Here is a 10,118-nt window from a genome sequence, read left to right as displayed (position 1 = left end):
GAAGAAGAAGAAGAAGAAGAAGAAGAAGAAGAAGAAGAAGAAGAAGAAGAAGAAGAAGAAGAAGAAGAAGAAGAAGAAGAAGAAGAAGAAGAAGAAGAAGAAGAAGAAGAAGAAGAAGAAGAAGAAGAAGAAGAAGAAGAAGAAGAAGAAGAAGAAGAAGAAGAAGAAGAAGAAGAAGAAGAAGAAGAAGAAAAACAACCAAACTTGATGTCTATACAGAAGGGAAGTCAAAATCGAGAAGGACAAAGCTCTCAGGTAGAAAGCTAAGAAATTTCAGAAGCAGCATTACAACAATCTCTGTAAAGACACTGAAGATGGAAACATTTGTTTAAGCATTAAGTTGGGAAGCTAAAAATATCTTTGAGTACATGGAAAGAATAGGAAGTAGCAAAATATAATTCAATTATTTATTTATTTAATTCTATTTAGGCACTACCTGACTCCGTACTAACTCTGAGAGGCTTAAAATATGACAAAACAGAAGATAAAAACATGTACAAAATGGATAAACAAGATGGGAATCTGGCTACTCGGCATAAAAACATGAACAAAACACATCCAACAAGAATCATAATATGTGCGATTGAGAGTTCTCATCTCCCCACTCTAGCACATCAGCCAAGAATATCAAGGTTCCCTGTGGCTTGTATTCATTATTTCAATTACTTTTCTTCTTCTTTATTTAGTAGAATCTTTTGCTGAATACCACACTATGGTATTAAAAGTATGACAGATTAATGCATTGAATTGGCCTCTGGGGGAAAAATATTCAAGTTATTTCTGCTAATGACATTTCAATAGGATAGGTTCAGGTTCCTGTAGTAGATCTAGAAGCTTGCAAAATTAACTGTTGATTAAAAAAACTGCTGGGATCTATTAACCTTGGAAAAAGCTTATTTCTAGGAAAGGGGATTTCTTGTTCTTCCTCATCTACACTCAGGTTGCCAGGCCTGCATATGTCTTTCTGTAATTTCCTTGTTCAAGAATAGGTGGTGGTAGCATAAATACATTGCTGTGTAACACTCTTTCGATCCAAATCTCAGGTAGTGGGGAAAAGGGTTGAATCTTAGGAAAGGGCAAGTTAGTATAAGTGCTGGTGATAACTCCTCCCCAACTTTCTTCTTGCCACTGTTCTATGGAAAGATCTATATAGGAGAAAAGTAGTCGATTCATGTATAGATGTTTTCTTTCTCTTAATTATTTCCAAACTCTATTGTAGAATTGAGCATCTGTGATGAACTGAAGAGTTCTGATTTACTTTTGTGGATAATGAGCCTGCTGGAATTCCTTTGGATGAAAAACTGATATACTACAATGAAAAAAATGGAGCTGGTAGCTAATAGACAATTGGTATGCACATAATGAATCTTCAAGTCCTGACCTTGTATACTATCTACAGCTATGCATTTTTTTTCTTTAAGTCAACATTTTATATCTCCATAAATTATCATTAATTGTTTTATTGCCACAGTCTATACATAGACCAATGTGAACTACACAGGGTCATTTTTCTTACCTGGCTAACCTGTACCCCACAGGAGCTTACCAGCTGTTAGCATAGGAGGAAAAACTTCACATTCTGCTAAGAATAATATTTCCTTTTTTACCTCTCCTAATGCTGTCATCACTGAGGACAAATTAGATCTTTTTTGCTTATGTGTACAGATGGCAGTTCTCTGAGAGAAAAAAAGTACATGAGGTTTGTCAATTATTTCCAATTTGAGTGGAAAGATACGCAATACATTTAGGGAGACCAATTTTTTTAGCTACATCCTTAGGTTAGCAGCTCATGTTCATAGACAGCTAGGTGAATCATATGGACATCACTTTTGAGAAACCTTAATTTTACATGCCTGCCTATCATATCTCAGCTAGTAATCTGCTGTTCCTGTCAGAGCAGTGGCTATGTGATCTGAAATCAAGTTATCTTCCTTGTCATGGTCAGATCATGTCCTAATTTCCATGGGATTCTCTAGTGCCACTATCCCCTGCAGGGAGATGGATCCATTAGATTGTTCAAGCCGTGGCAGCTGATGGATTCAGATGTGTTTCCAATGTGTTCTGCTGCCTGGCCCATTGAAAGGCTTAGTTAGTGCTTGGCTCAAGGGGGTGGCTGAACGATTGGATTGGATCATGTCTAGGCAATTCTGCCACTCCCCATGGTTTACAGAGGAAATGAGGGGGGTAAAATGAGAGAGAAGAGATATCAAGAGCTTCACTGGCACTCAACCAAGGATAAATTTGATTTAACAGAGGTTAGAGCTCCTATTAAGGTCCACCTTGTCGTAATAAAGGTGGCAAAATAGCAATACTTCTCCATCCTTATTATGCCTGCAGATTTTCACTCAGAGGTAAAGGGGGCCCAGTGATCATTTTGTAGGTGTATGTGGAGGAATTTGCTTGCCAGCAGTGTGCTGCAGCTGCCAAAAAAGCCAACACAGTGCTAGGCTGCATTAACAGAGGGACAGAATCAAGATCACGTGAAGTATTAATACCACTTTACAATACCTTGGTAAGGCCACACTTGGAATACTGCATCCAGTTTTGGTCACCACAATGTAAAAAAGATGTTGAGACTCTAGAAAGAGTACAGAGAAGAGCAACAAAGATGATTAGGAGACTGGAGGCTAAAACATATAAGGAACGGTTGCTGGAATTGGGTATGTCTAGTTTAACGAAGAGAAGGACGAGGGGGGACATGATAGCAGTGTTCCAATATCTCAGGGGCTACCACAAAAAAGAGGGAGTCAAGTTATTTTCCAAAGCACCTGAAGGCAGAACAAGAAGCAGCGGTGGAAACTAACCAAAGAGAGAAGCAACCTAGAACTAAGGAGAAACTTCTTGACAGTTAGAACAATTAACCAGTGGAACAACCTGCCTCCAGAAGCGGTGAATGCTCCAACACTGGAAGTTTGTAAGAAGAAACTGGACAGCCATTTGTCCGAAATGGTATAGGGTTTCCTGCCTGAGCAGGGGGTTGGACTAGATGACCTCCAAGATCCCTTCCAACTTTATTATTATTATTATTATTATTATTATTATTATTATTATTATTATTATTATTATTATTATTATTATTATTATTATTATTATTATTATTATTATTATTATTATTATTATTATTAAAATTGCTCAGATTCACTCCCAGTTAGACACAAGCCTTATCCAGAAGAGATGCCTGGGGCAGGGTCTTGCCCATTATCTGGGAACAGTTTCAAGCTGTTGGACTGAGGAAGTGGATAGAACTGTGAGCTTAACAATCTGTTCTTTAGATCTATGCCCCCCCCCCCCCGGCTTGTGAAATGACCTAGGCAGTGTTATGTGAACACGTTCTAGCAGTAATGAATTATTTTTGAGTGAGGGGGTTGTTCCTTTACCTTTTCAATAGGCCTTGGTTTTCTCCTTCTCAAGAATACTTAAAGGACTAATAAAAAGCCCAGAATCTAATAGGAATGTCATCCTTACAATTGCACAGTGAGAAGCCAAAAATGCAAAGAGCCAAATGAAAGGAAATTAATGAGGAAAGCAGTTTGCAAAAGTAACACTATAATTATTGTATTAGTATTTAATATTGCAGTCTATAAAAGCACAATGAAGTAATTGTACTACTGCTGCTTCCAGCCGCAACAATATAGATTGATAATAAAGGAACTGCCACAGAATTCATGGCCAATCGTCACCAATGACATGGGAATTAAAAATCCATATAACGCCCTTTTCTGGGGCTTACATTTAATTTATTTGCCATCAGCAATAGAGAGATGGCCTTGGCAAAGTGGATTTTCCTTGGGGAGAAATTAATTACTCCAACTGTCATCCAAACTGCCAACTCTCCTTTGTGTAGAACATTGCAGTGAATGACCAGCCTCAGTTTACACAGAACTGTGGGCACATTCAGTTGCCATCTCTGAATCACAGTTTTGGAATAGAGATTAAAAGAGCAAAATACACACATGCGCACCATTTGCAGATAATCAGTCTCATGACACTGATAGATGGGAAGTGAGATGGAAGCAATTCATCTTACAACCAATCATTTAGTGACTGAAATTACAATGCCATTGAAAAAAGTGACTTGTGACCATTTTTCTTATTTATGACCATTGCAGCATCGCTGTGGCACATGATCAAAATTCAGATATTGGCAACTGGTTCATGTTTATGACGATTGCACTGTCCCAGGGTCATGTGATCACTTTTTACAACCTGACAAGTAAAGTCAATGGGGAAGCCAGACTGACTTAACAACTCTGTTATTAACTTAACATCTGCAGTGATTCACTTAACTGTGGCAAGAAAGGTTGTAACATGGGGCAAAGCTCACTTAACAACTGTGTCGCTTAGCAACAGAAATTTTGGGCTCAATTGTGGTTGTAAGTTGGAGTTTACCTGTACAAAGGCCAAGATTTGACTTCACTAAAAAATTACCAGCTGATAGAATTACTGAATAATACCTTCAAGTTATTTGTGATTATTTTAGCTGAGATGATGAAAAAGATCTTACAGAACTTTACTTATGAAGATCAATGTAGGTTTGTACTCAAAAGACAGCTGAGAGATAATATCAGAAGTGTATTGGACGTTTTAGAATACCTAGAATAGGGGTAGGCAACTTTGGCTCTTTTATGACTCGTGGACTTCAACTCCCAGAATTCCTGAGCCAGCATAGCTGGCTCAGGAATTCTGGGAGTTGAAGTCCACGATTCATAAAAGTGCCAAGATTGCCTACCCCTGACCTAGAACAATATAATGAAAAAACCAGAACTGGCCTTTGACAAATGGAACTGGACTTTCCTGTCTGAAATTTTGGAGTATGTGGACTTTGGAGAGAATTTTATTACATAGATGAAACTGATTTATATTTCACAAAAAGGCACAGATAATTAGTGACTGCAAATCCTTTATAGACTATTTATTGAAAATAGAAAAAAAATGAATATGTCATACATGGATTTGGTGATTAGAAAAGGTAGAATATACAAGAAGGGAGTTACAATATAACTAAAGAAAGAAAAGATAAAATATAGATGCATTTCTAACTGCTGTAAAGATCAGAAGCCATTCCTTTATATCTCTTTTTTCTTTTTTCTTTCTTTTCTATCCCTTCTCTTTTATTTCCTACTTTTTTACTTCCTAATTTTCTTCCTTTAAATTTGTATAGCTTTTATTCTATAAAAGATATCTTCAATAAAAAACATTAAAAAGGAGAAAAAGATACCACCCATGAACACATCCACCACACTGGTCATCTCTAATCCCCTTGCCTTTCCTGAGCAGTACTGTAAGAATGTGTGAATGTGTCAGTGCTTAATCAGTTTTAAGCATCCAACCTTTAGCCGGTCAGAATTGAATTCCTGGCAGTGGGCAGAGTTAGCCTGCAATACTACACTCTAATCACTGTGCCACCACAAGACCAGTATTCAAGTCTGTCAGATCCTTCTTTATCTTGGCCCTACCTTCTGGAATTCCAAAGATGCTTTTTCATGAGGCAACTAGACATTCTTACTTTTCTTTGAAGACGTTTTGCTTCTCATCCAAGAAGCTTCTTCAGCTCTGACTGGATTGTGGGGAATTTATACTCCTGCAGACAGCTGTTCATTTGCATTCTTTTAGTGAGTTGTTAAAGCTACCTGGAGGCTTATCTGTGTCTTCAGGGTCACCTGAGTAGTGCAAATGGGTGTGGAGCCTTCTTGGAACTGTTGAAAGGACTGTGTTGTAGATTGGAAACAGATGATGTCGGATTCTCCCCCTCTGTTGAGAGAGGGCTGTTCAATTTTGACATTGATGGCCTTTTTGACCTCTCTTTCAAACCAGCAGTCCTCTCTGTCCAAAATGTGGACTTTGCTGTCTTCAAGAGAATGGCTTTTGTCTTTAAAATGCAGATGGGGTTGTCTTGTCCTGATGGGTTTGTTCTCCTATGTTGTGTCGTACGTTTATGAAATCGTTGTTTTGTTTCCCCAATGTACAGATCTGCACATGGCTCACTGCACTGTACTGCATATACCAGGTTGCTCAGTTTGTGTCTGGGTGTTTTATACTTGGAGTGGACAAGCTTCTTAGGTTTAAAGTATGCAAGTATGTTGTGTTGGTTGAAGATCCTCCTGAGCTTTTCCGATATTCCTGCAACGTATAGAATGATTACAACTCTTTGTTTATTATTTTCTTTGTCTGTTATGGAGGAGCTCCTGCTGGGTCTTTTTTGAGATTTGATGGCCCACTTGGGATAGCCACACATTCTGAGGGCTTCCTTGATGTGTTTTATTTCTTTTTCTTTTACTTCTTTGCTGGTAGACAGACCTTCAGCTCTGTGGTGTAGGGTTCTGATAACTCCCATTTTGTGCTCCAGTGGGTGGTGTGAATCAAAATGTAAATATTGTTCCTTTTGAATGGATTTTTTGTAAATTTAATTGTTAAGGCTTCTGTCTTCCTTAATATATATACAGCATAGTCCATGAAGGCTAGACTATTTTCCTTAACATCTTCACGTGTGAATTTGATGTATCTGTCCACCAAGTTAATATGTTTAGTGAATGCTTTCAATTCCTGTGTTTTGATCTTGACCGAAGTATCATCCACATACCTATACAAATGAATGGGTGGAATTCTGTGAAGGAGTTTAGGGCTTTGGCCTCTACCTCTTCCATGTAGAGATTGGCCACAATGGGGGACACAGTGGGGGACACAGTGAGCTCAGAAATTTCATGCATTTTGATTCTTTAAGGGTGACAGTCCATGTGTGCTCCTATATCCATTCATATAAGAGTTAGGAAGACATCATTTTAGTACTAATTCAGCATTCTTTATAAACTTTATCTCAGTATCAACTGTATGAACGTTTGAGCCCAATGCCAGGTCAGTATTTTTAAGTCATACATAATTCTCAATAAGTTAGCATTAGACAGTTTTCCATGTGAAAGTTTAGTCTAAGGCTGTATTTGTTAATGAATAACAATGGGTATGTGGCATTAAATGTTTTTGTTCTTCATGGCACCTTGTCATTGCTGTATGCCTTATTACTGAGTTATTGCTATTGAATTAACTTTTGTTAACTTGCAATAAATTTGAGTAAAACAATGTTTTGGCAATCAGAACTCTTCTTTTTCAACATTATACACCCGGGACTAGGTGTATTAGATAATAAGAGATGTTCAAGTCTTAAAGAAGAACAGATTCCTTTTTTTTTTTTTTTTTAGAAAATATGTGTGTGCCCAGTCACAGGCTGTAGCACATAGATTCTTTATTTAGATATCTTACAGCTGTGGTGGCGAACCTATGGCACGGGTGCCAGAGGCGGCACTCTGAGCCCTCTCTGTGGGCACACACGGGGTCGCCCCAGTCCTAGGCCTTCAGCTGGGTTTTATAAAACCTTTTCGCTTTAGGCCTCCACTGCCGTGTACAAAAAAAAAAAAGGTTTAATCAATCAGTCAATTTCAACTTCTCGTGGGAAAAAAAAAGATCTTGCAAAGTTGGAATTGATTGATTGAACTTTTTAGTCCCACCCAGTCTGCTGTTACCACCGCAGCCACGGCCACCCAATGGGCCACACCTACCCAATGGGCCACACCCACTCGGCACCCGATGATACATAAGTGGGTTTTGGGTTGCAGTTTGGGCACTCGGTCTCTAAAAGGTTTGCCATCACTGTCTTACAGGGTCACATGGAGTTCCTGTTTGTACCTATTTAGCTTTTTACTCTTTGTGGAAATGTAATGACAATTCGACTGATGGGATAAAGAGGAAGGGAAAGATGTGGGTTTCCTAATACATTATAGTCATTTTTGCACCCTTAGGGCCTAAGATATGTAATACAAGCTCATTTATACTAAAAGCATCGACAGAATAATTACATAGTGGGGATGAGTAGTTTCACTTAAGGGAAATGTTCTTGTCACAAGGTTATACTGACATGAGATTTCATGCTTTAGAAATATTGTCTTTGATACATATTTTAATCATAGGTCTAACTAAAAGGCCTTGGATCTGGAATTGTATGATCTGGATAAATAACATGGGAAACACTATGATGTAAAATGAATTATTGGTCTGGCCTAACACTATTCTTTTTACATTATTGGCATCAAAATACATTTGGCATCTTCAAAACTATCCCTGAGATTCTTGAGAGAATCATGGAAGTATTTTTTAAATAATAAATTTGAAACTTAATATATAGCCACAGGGTAAACACTGATAGGTGACAAAATAATGGTACAAGTTACTGATATAATAATTATTGAATTAGTTTCTAAAACTTACATATTAATTCTTGGTTTGATTTATTCTTCCCTTTAGACAAATATTTTGGGAATCTTGGAATCCTTAGACTGACATAAATTATCATTTATTGCGTAAAATATTAATCTTGAATATACTTTGGCCACTGGAATATTGGTCAATTATCTATGGTGGTACTTCCTTCAGAAAATGACCATTAATAAGATTGAATTATAAGTGAGCTCCATAGAGAGATCAATTCTAATTCTCAGATTTCAGAACAGGCCTATCAAGGCAAATACTGAATATTTATTTATTTGTAAAATGTATTTGCTGTGTATCTTGCCATGGAGCTACTCTAGGCAGCTTACAACAATAAATAGGAAGAAATGAAAAGAGTGTAAACAGGATCCAATCTGAATCAGTCACCATGACCAGGCCACTTCTCAATCTCCAGGACACGTTCTACAGAATTAAAAAGAGCAACCCTTTTTTTGGTTTGAAAGAACAAACCTCTGGTCATGGTGACCAACTCAGATTAGATACTGCAACATTATCCTGGGACACGTATATTTGCCTTCACTTGCAGGGCAAATAGAACAGAAATAAAATAATGACAATAAAATGAACAATGAAAAAGAACACGAGAATACATCAATATAATTAGCAAAAACACCCACTTTCAGCCTGGAACCCCTTCATTTGTTCTCCAGGCCAACCAGCAGAGCTCTTGAGGAAGAATAGGAGAGTGGGGGATGTTTTCAAGGGCTTGCATTGCTGCTCTTCTTTTGGATCCTCAGAGTAGAGTTCTTTGACCAATGAGATCTGAAGTAATTGCTCTCTGGTGACATGAGTAGGATGGGCTAGTCCTAGTGGGACAAAGTGGTTCATCAGGTAGCCTGGACCTATGCCTTTAAGGGCTTTAAAGGTCATAACCAAAACATTGAACTACACTAAGAGGCAGACCGGTAGCCAGTGAATATATCGATGAGATTCACTTCCATTAATTTTATTAAGAAATTATTGGCCAATATATAAGTGAAACATATTGGCCAATAATAGACAAGACTATTAAGATGTGTGCAGTTGTATTATTATTATTATTATTATTATTATTATTATTATTATTATTATTATTATTATTATTATTATTATTATTATTATTATTATTATTATTATTATTATTATTATTATTATTATTATTACACAGTCATCCAGATGTTCAGACTGGGTTTGGCATTTTTATCTACCCATCAAGTCCTTACTATGGACCTGGGATAGGCAGATCTGGATGTTTGATGGTGTTACAGATATTGTTGCAGGATGGAAGCTGTCCCCAGTAAAGCTGCCTTTTTCAATTGACTGATGGCGAATTTGTCAATGTTCAAGTGGTGCCCCAGTTGATTTGGGATTGCACCCAAGGCACTATTACTATTGGTACTACCCTTGCTTGCCTTGGCCACAGTCATTCTATTTCTATTTGTAGGTTTTTGTATTTTGTAATCTTCTCCAGTTCTTTCTCTTCTCTTCTGCTGTCTCCAGGTGCTGCCACATCCACTATCCAGACTTTTTTGTCTTTCTAATCGACAATTGTTAAGTCCATGGTGTTATGTAGCAGGTGCCTGTCTGTTTGAATTCTAAAGTCCAAGAGCAATTTAATTTCTTCATTTTCTATTACTTTCTCTATTTTATGGTCCCACCAGCTCTTGCTTGCAGGCAAATGATATTTCTTGCAGATCTTCCAATGCACCAGCTGTTTTTTTTTAATGTATGGGCCATGTAGTGCTTTGTCTTCCCATGCCTCCATTATGTTTTTCATTTGGTCTTTCTTGTAGACCAGTTTGGTCTCTCCAGTAATCAGTAAGCCTTCCTGGTATACTAACTTCAGTGCATCTTCTTCATTG

The sequence above is a fragment of the Protobothrops mucrosquamatus genome, unplaced genomic scaffold, assembly GCF_001527695.2.
Source record: "Protobothrops mucrosquamatus isolate PMUCROS unplaced genomic scaffold, P.Mucros_1.0 scaffold340, whole genome shotgun sequence".
NCBI classification, from domain to species: domain Eukaryota; kingdom Metazoa; phylum Chordata; class Lepidosauria; order Squamata; family Viperidae; genus Protobothrops; species Protobothrops mucrosquamatus.
This window is presented reverse-complemented; position numbering follows the sequence as displayed.